The sequence below is a fragment of the Marmota marmota genome, unplaced genomic scaffold (assembly GCF_001458135.2).
Source record: "Marmota marmota marmota unplaced genomic scaffold, marMar, whole genome shotgun sequence".
NCBI classification, from domain to species: domain Eukaryota; kingdom Metazoa; phylum Chordata; class Mammalia; order Rodentia; family Sciuridae; genus Marmota; species Marmota marmota.
This window is the reverse complement of record NW_025999944.1, coordinates 4,121,685-4,130,044: the sequence shown is the minus strand read 5'-3', so window position 1 is coordinate 4,130,044 and position 8,360 is coordinate 4,121,685. Positions and strand designations below refer to the sequence as shown.

Sequence of the window (8,360 nt, the reverse complement as noted above, 5' to 3'; positions counted from 1 at the left end):
GGCGGCAGAGGACGAAGAGGTCCCTGCCTTCTTTAAAAACCTGGGCTCGGGCAGCCCCAAGCCCCGGCAGAAATTCTGTGGCATGTTCTGCCCGGTGGAAGGGTCCTCGGAGAATAAGACCATCGATTTCGACTCGTTGTCGGTGGGCCGGGGCTCGGGGCAGGTGGTGGCTCAGCAGCGGGACGTCGCCCACTTGGGCCCGGACCCGCAGGCCGCCGTACTCCCGCCAGGGCCGGCGTGCCGGCGGGGAGCCATCTGTTGAATCGGGCCGGAAGGTGGAGATCCGGCGGACCTCGGGCAAGGAGGCTCTGCAGAACCTCAACGACCAGGTTGGTATGGGGGCTTGTGGGTGGAGACGGAGACGGGGCGCGGGGGTCGCCCCTCCCTCGGCCCCCTTCCACCTCGGCGGAGAACCGAGCACCCCAGAGCACCCCAGCGTGCCCGCCTGCAGGACCCGCCCTGAATATTGCCTCCCGCATCTGCACGCGCGCACCCCACCCTGCCCGCCCCTTCTGAGCGCAGGGTGCGGCGAGGCTCGGGCTTGGCTCGGCGGTGGGAGGCTATGTGCCCACAAAGGCTGCCCGCGCCTCCTGGGCCTGGGAGGTGGGGAGTGGGCATAAAGGACAGGCGGATCCCTGGCTGGGGACGTCGCATGGGGGTTGGGGTGACTATGGTTCCATTCTTCTTAAATCCTCCGGGGCGGCTTCCGTTTGCAGCTGTGGCTGGGTGCCCCACCCTTTTTTGATGCAGCTTAGAGCGTGCAGTGGAGGGTTGGCGTGAAGGCCTGTGGACTCCCCGGGGGTCGGGAGGGGCAGGGGTTCCAAGGCTACTCAGCTACTCGTGGTCACACCTCCTCGGGCACCCTCTGCGCTCTCGTCCTGAGCTCCGAGGTCAGTACCATGGCTAGCGCCTCCCTGGACAGCCTCGGAGAATCTCTCCACCCTGCTTCCTATTCACAGCATGCGAAGAGCAAGGGAGGTCGTGGGTCACCCAAGGAAACCGAGAGGCTCCTAAATAGCCCATGTGGAAAACGGAGTTTTGCTTAAGTGTCTCAGTAAAGGCTTCCCAGAGCGTCACCCGCTCTGCCCGCTTGGGAAGCACCTTGGGGATGGGGACTTAAGTGGATTATGTTCAAAGGGTAAGAAAGAAAAGCAAAAAGCCTCCTTACGTTTGAAGACTGGTCTCCTTATATTGTGTTAATGGGGAGACAAAGAAGGTTGGTTGGATAACCTTGATTTTAGAAAATGTTTAATGTTTGGCACATGTGAGCAGAGGGTATTTAAAACCCAATAGTCTTCATACACACATTTTTTTCTTTAACAGGGTGATTTTTATACTTGTGCAATATTTTTTTTCACAGCCTTAATTTCTCAACTGATCATTTACAGTGCAAAATGTGTTAACACTGTTTTTTTGTTTCTTTTCTCTCACACCCATGGTGAAGATGAGAAAAATCAATCAAGGATCATTTGTTGAATACCTGTTGTATGCCTTGCCTGCTAGGGCAGGAGGAAGGTAGTCATAAAAAGTTCAAGATGCTTCCTCTCAAAGGGCTTCGAGAGAAGTTGGGGTCTTCTACGCACATTTACTGAGGGATTTCACATGCATTTATTTGGTGTTAAGGTTGCATACCCATCAGAGAACAATTAAGAGAAGATAAGAATGTTTGGCGGGCTGGGGTGTAGCTCAATGGTAGAGCACTTGCCTAGCACATATGAGGCACTGGGTGCAACCCTCAGCACCACATGAAGACAAATAAATAAAATAAAGAATGTTTGGAGCATGATATTCCCCTTTCCTGCCATGGCATACAGTTTTGTAGCTTTTGACTTTTACAGAACCGATTCTAAGAACAATAAATGATTTGCTGTCATTTTCAAAAGGCGAGGCAACTAATCAATTTATATTCACTCTCCCACTCCCTGTCCTGACATTCAATTTATCTCATATCCATGTTTTCCTATGAGGCAACCAGAAGAATCTAAATCTGAAAAAAAAAATTTGCTGTGTTCCAAGGGATCAGACAATTGAATCAAAAGTTTCTAATTAATATACCTGATGGTGAAAGTGGGGTGAGTGTGCTGTACTTCCTTGTGGGAGGACCCTGGGTGAGGCCAGGATCACACAAAATCATGATTGTGTATGCAGTGTCATGGGAGGCAAGTGTGCTGGTAATTCTGATGTCCTGGAGGGAGCAGAAAAACACCTGGAAAGCAAAGAAGAGATAATGTAAAGAATGGAAGATCAGGGGACAGGGGTTGAGAGTGGTCACCCTATAATGATGGCAGGGAGGTGAAGCTTGCTTTTGAAAGGCTTAGTTTCACTGGGTTAAATAACACATCTTCTTTGCTGTCCATTTAGAAGCTTAGATGTTTGATCATCAGGGCTATTTGTTCAGACACTCCCTAAATTTAATTGGACTTCTAAATTGTAATCCCCAGAAGAGGGGGAGATTTGGAGAGAAAAATATCCAATCAAGATCCCATGCAGTTTAGACTGCTTGGTTGTTAGTAATAGAAGGCACTTCTGCTCAGTCTTAGTCTTTCTGCAGTCTTCCCTGCGTTTTCACGTTCAATCTAGCATTATCACATAAGGGCTACTCCTATGGGATTTGTCATTCATAACTAAGAACATTTACCTGGATAGGTGCTTACAATGTTTGAATTTTTCATGCCTATGTAAGAGGGAAAAAGCATTTGGTGTGCATACGTGTATTTGTATATAACAATGAAGATTTCCAAAAGCACAGTTGAGCCCACCATTTTGACTGAATTGAGTGGTCATTACTTAGTTTTCAGCTAATAAGCAAAGGTGACCGCCAGCATCTCATTGCAGTCCTCTCAGGAGTCCTGGCACAAAGAGGCAAACTGAGTGCACCCTGGGAACTTTGTCTAATGCCCTCTCTCTGCCCCTGAATCTGTATTTGTAGGTACTGTCAGTGGGAGGTCAGATGTGGCTTTGCCTGCCTGTCATACTAAGAGTCCTGATGTTGTTCTAGCAACTTTGGGAAGGGAGGAAACAGCTTCCTTAGCCATGTGGCTCATAAGAGATGAGAGGCTGAGTGGATACATTGACAGGGCCTAAATGAAAGATGCTGCAGAGTGTGAGCAACTCAGCACCAGGAAGCATGAGGTGTGGTTTGACCTGGGCTGTCAGGTTTTGGTGAAGGGAAAGGGTGATAATGGCAGCTATGAGTGAAGAAAGCTTCTATCTTGTTACTGTCTTTTTTACCATATGTCACTGCAGACATCCACTTTGGGGTGCAGTGAAATTACATTGATTACCACCTGTGAGGGACTCTCGGAATGGAGAACAGAAAGGCAGCTCCATAGTGAATTAGTAAGTTTCCTTATTGTAACAAAATATCCATGGAAGGCTACTTATGAGGTAAAGAGGTTTGTTTTGTCTGATGGTTACACACACACACACACACACACACACACACACACTTACGCATCAGGGTCCCACAATTCTTTTTGAGAGCACACCCACAGTGACCTCAAACAAGGACCCACCTCTTAATGGTCCATGCCACCTCCCAGTACTGCCATTCTGGGGACCAAGCCTTTCCGTATGAACACTGAACATCTGCATTAGAGCCTACTTGTCCCTTGCTAGTGCCCTTGTGTCCCATCCTCTTCCCTTCATCCCAGACATTCCCTCCCTTCCACCCCAGGCATGGTTTAGCCACAATCCGCTGCTCATCCGGGGATACTGGACTGTGAGCATGCCCTCCAGAAGGACGTCCAGGCCCTTCTCCTAGCAGCAGACACCCTGTGCAGACTGGAGTGACAGGGAAGTGACTGTCCTTTTCCAGGGCAGGTACAGTGAGTGAACCAGGGAGAGCTTTGCTGTGAACTGATGGCTTGCCTGTGTCTCCTGAAAGCTTATGTTGGAAACCTAATGCCCAGTGTGGCAGTGTTGGGGGCAGGACCTATTAATGGGAGGGCTCTACCTTGTGCATGGATGGATGCTGATCACATTGTCACCCTCACCACATGTGGCTCCTTGATCTGACTTCCTGGTCCCCAGAATCACAAGCCAAATAATCTTCATTATAAGTCACACAGTCCCAGGTATTCTCTTCTAGCAGGACAGAGTGGTTTAAGACAACCACCAAGTCTCTAAAATGCTTTCTAATATCACCCCCCACCAATATTGGTTCCCTCCCAGTCCCAGGTACCCGTTGTTCTGTTGCCCCTGTACTGTTCAACACCACCTCACCCTTCCTCATAGCCAGCCCCTTCTAAGTCCCTCTTTCTTAAAGGGCAACGTGTTCACTCTCCCCCTCTGCTCTTCCTTCTCCCATCCAGAATACTTTCCTTGAGTTAATCGTGGAGGCAGAGAAATCCTAGTAATTAAAGTAGTTCACCTTTTGTGTGAACGGCTAATATCTAAGTTGTCCCCAGAGATTCTTGTTTGATAATAGACTAGTCTGAGAAACAAAAGGGATGTCTAGTTAGTGGGATGTGTGGTGGAGGTCTGGCCTGGAGCCTAGAACGAGAGCAATGATTTGGTACTTTAGAGGTCACTGACATTGCTCCAAAGAGGAGGTACAGATATGGCCATTTGGGCATTCAGGATTCAAAAAAGACCTGAGAGCCACTCAAGGTCATGGGGTGGGGGAGGGGGGGAGAGAGAGAGAGAGAGAGAGAGAGAGAGAGAGAGAGAGAGAGAGAGAGAACTGGGAGGGATCAGTACTTGGAAAGGGGAAAGAAATAATGATAATCCATTATAATTGGTTGCTCTTGATTCCCCAACTGATTATTGAACTGATCATATAACTAGTTAAATCAGAAACAAATTTTAATTTTGGTAAAATACACATATTGTAAAATTTCCTGCCTCAGTCATTTTTAAATGTGCAGTTCCATGTAGCGTTACGAATGTTCATTGTGGGGCTGGGATTGTGGCTCAGTGGTAGTGTGCTTGCCTAGTATGCATGAGACACTGAGTTCGATTTTCAGCAACACATACAAATAAATAAATACATAAAGGTCCATCAACAACTAAAAAATATTTAAAAAAATAAGAATGTTCATTGTTATGCAAATGATTTCCAGAGCTTTTTCATCTTGCAAAACTCAAATTCTGTACCAGGTCAACAGCCACTCCTGATCCCGCCCCCAGCCCTCACTTACCCTTCTCCTCTGAGTCTGACTACTCAACTCTGACTTCTGCCTCTGAGTCCAACTATTCAAGATACCTGGTGTAAGTGGAATCAAACAGCTTTGTCCTCTGGGACTGGATTATTTCACTCTGCATAATGTCCTTCAGGACTTCCCATATGATAGCAAGGGACAGAATTTCCTTTTATAAAAGGCTGAATAATATTTCTTATATTATTTGAATTATAACAGGTCATGGACAACTTAAAAATTGTTGCTCAGTTAATTGGTCTACGATTAGTAATTGTGGAAGGAAGTAGGGAGGATTGATCAGGATGAGCTAGAACTCTAGCCGGGGCCCAAGGCCTAAGCAGAGGAAGCCTCTGGCTATCTGGACTGCTTCTGCCCTCTATCTCTCCACCTACAGTTCCAGGAAGAGGAGAATTGTTGTCTTTGAACTGTCACTGATGAATCTGACCCTGAGCTCTTGAATGTTGTATAGTTCATAAACTCCTGGGTCTACGCCATGAAAATCAAGGTAGGGCTGGCAATTCTTCCAGGTCTGATAGATAGGCCAGGTATTCTTAGGAGTCCTTTGGTGCACAAGTCCCTCTTTTCTCACCCGAGAAAGGAGGAACTGTCGGAACTGATCACATATTTGAATGTTTATGACCAGCTGGTTGCAGTGTGCACTCAGGAGGCTCAGGCAGGAGGATGACAAGTTTGAGGCCAGCCTTAGTGACTAGAACTTATCTCAAACTATAAAGGTCTGGTGATGCAATGCACTGGTAGAGTATCCCTGGGTTCAATCCCCAGTACCACACCCCCCCCCACACACACAAAGTCTGCCATTCTTGAATGTTACAGATTGAAAGAGACCTAATAGTACTTAATTGTCTCATTCTAAAAGTAGAGAAGGCGATGCTCAGAAAGCCTCCTCATCCAGTGGAACTCTGGTGACGATTACAGGATTAGGATGGAGATCTCTTCTCTCAGTCTCTCTGCAGTCTTCTACCATAAAACCTTGTCATTTATGTAGCATTACCTAACTCTAGGATGTGCTTTTCCATCCTAAAGTCTACATTTTAGAATGTGCAGAATATGTTACATTAAAGCCCTTCTCCAACCCCCTTTGATATATGCATTATTCCTTTTCTGTAAGAAAACATTTCACTGACTTACTTCTTAAGATCTTACTATTTAATAAGTACATGAACTAGGATGTGAACCGAGGTTTCCTAACCGAATCCCATGTTTCTTCCAGCAAACCATTCTGTAACTCAGTTCCATGGACAGTGAGGTCCAGTGAACTCAGAGGTACAATTTAGGGGGTTGGTATGCAGCTCAGCAGTAGAACACTTGCCCAGCATGTGCAGTGCCCTGGGTCCTATCCCCAGTAACTCTCTCTCTCTCTCTCTCTCTCTCTCTCTCTCTCTCTCACACACACACACACAGAGAGAGAGAGAGAGAGAGAGAGAGAGAGAGAGAATAAAACTGTATATCCCATTGAACTTCCTGTTTCTATGGGATTGGCCAGGTGGGTGCTGTCTTATTAATCCCAAATCAACTCTGCTAAGTAGATGGTACTTCATTCTTACTTTGCAAAATAAATATCTAAAGGTAAAAGAAACTTACAAAGCAGTTTGTAAATGAAATGTGAGAGTTTGGATTGAACTCAGGACTCTGTGACCAGAGAGCTTCTTAAGAACTGTGATGTGCTGAGACGTTTTCCGTATCAATCATTTCTTGGGTAGGGGTTGTGGCTCAGTGATAGAGTGCTCGCCTAGCACGCGTGAGGCCCTGGGTTCGATCCTTAGCACCACATAAAAATAAATAAACAAAGTAAAGGTATTGTGTATAACTAAAAAATAAACATTTTAAAAATAAATTAATTTTAAAAAATCATTTCTTCTCATTTCATCTCCTAAGAATTAACTATTGTAAAAGTGTTACAAATGCCAACTTTTCTCACCCATTTTTGAAGTGTACTCTGAAATTTTTTGTAAACTGGATGGTTGATTGTCTTTATGAATGAACCCTAAATTGCTGATGTTCTATCCATCTTTTTTTTTAAACATAAGAAATGTCTTCAAATATTGCTGGGACACAGGCCAACTCTGACAGTATGAATGACATCCCTTTCTAGGTTTAGAGCAATGTGATGACAATATGATTTTTGCACTTGATATAAATCATTGCCTAAGTCATTTTGGGTTGCTGTGACAGATCATAGATCAAGACACATCCCCATAGAAAAGGTCTTTGTTCCTCACAGTGCGGGAGATTGGAGTCCATGTGTGGTGGGGGCCCTTCCTGGTCACCGATGGCCAACATAGTGCTGTGTACTCACCTGGTGGTGTATAAAGAGGAGGCAACTCTCTGTCTTTCATTAATTTTTTATAAATTTTTTTTTGGATGGTACTGGGGATTGAACCCAGGAGTGCTCTACCACTGAGCTGCGCCCCCAGACCTTTATATTTTCCATTTTGAAACAGAGCCTTGCTAGATTGCCCAGGCTGGCCTGGAACTTGTGTTCCTCCTGTGTTAGCTTCCAAGGTTGCTGATTACAGGTGTGCGCCACTGTGCCCGGCCCTGCCTCTCTTTTATAAGGACAGTGATCCTGTCATGAGGCTCCACCCTCTCGACCTAATTACCTTCCAAAGGTCTCACCTCCTAACACAATCTCATGGGGGTTAGGGTTTTAATATTTTGAAAGGGACACAAATGTGTTGTCCCTAACAGTCATGGTCCACAAACAAATGAGGAAGTCTTTAATAAAAGCAATGGCAGGTGGACTGGTGGCCGCTTGAACTTGTTGCAGCCTGTGGTCAAGACTGGTAGCGCGGGCCAGAAGCTACACACTGGTACTGCCTTGAAGTGGGTTTTGGGTTTGCTTCTGAGCAAATGTACAGAGGTTGCTCTGGTTCCCAGGAGCTGTCCAGCAGAAAGAACTCTGAGCAGGAGTTAGGAAGCCCAGGCTGTGGCTCTGTGGTTTGTTGGGCTCCTGCTGTCATCTGACCACAGGGTCTTGTCCAGTGGCCTACATCTATTTTGTCTTTTTTGCATTGTTGGGAGTTGAACCCAGGGTCTCAGAGCATTCTAGGCAAACGCTCTACCGCAGAGCCACACCTAGCCCTGGCCTAAATCTATACGGTTCTTTCTGCCCATCTCCACCAAAGCCTCTGAAAGAAAGCTATGCTGTTTCTGGCTTTCTTCCCTCCCCTCCCTTCCCCTCCTCTCCCCTCCCCTCCC

At 46.4% G+C, this 8,360-nt stretch overlaps 1 protein-coding gene across 1 annotated transcript in view; it reads left to right on the top strand.

Annotated features, from left to right (window-relative positions):
- The first annotated feature begins 6 nt into the window (after positions 1 to 6).
- The window catches only part of Dpysl2 (dihydropyrimidinase like 2), a 114,249-nt gene continuing 105,895 nt past the window's right edge, over positions 7 to 8,360 (top strand). The window contains exon 1 of the mRNA XM_015499459.2: positions 7 to 329. The gene's annotated coding sequence lies outside the window, so the exon portion shown is untranslated. The remainder of the gene's footprint in view (positions 330 to 8,360) is intronic.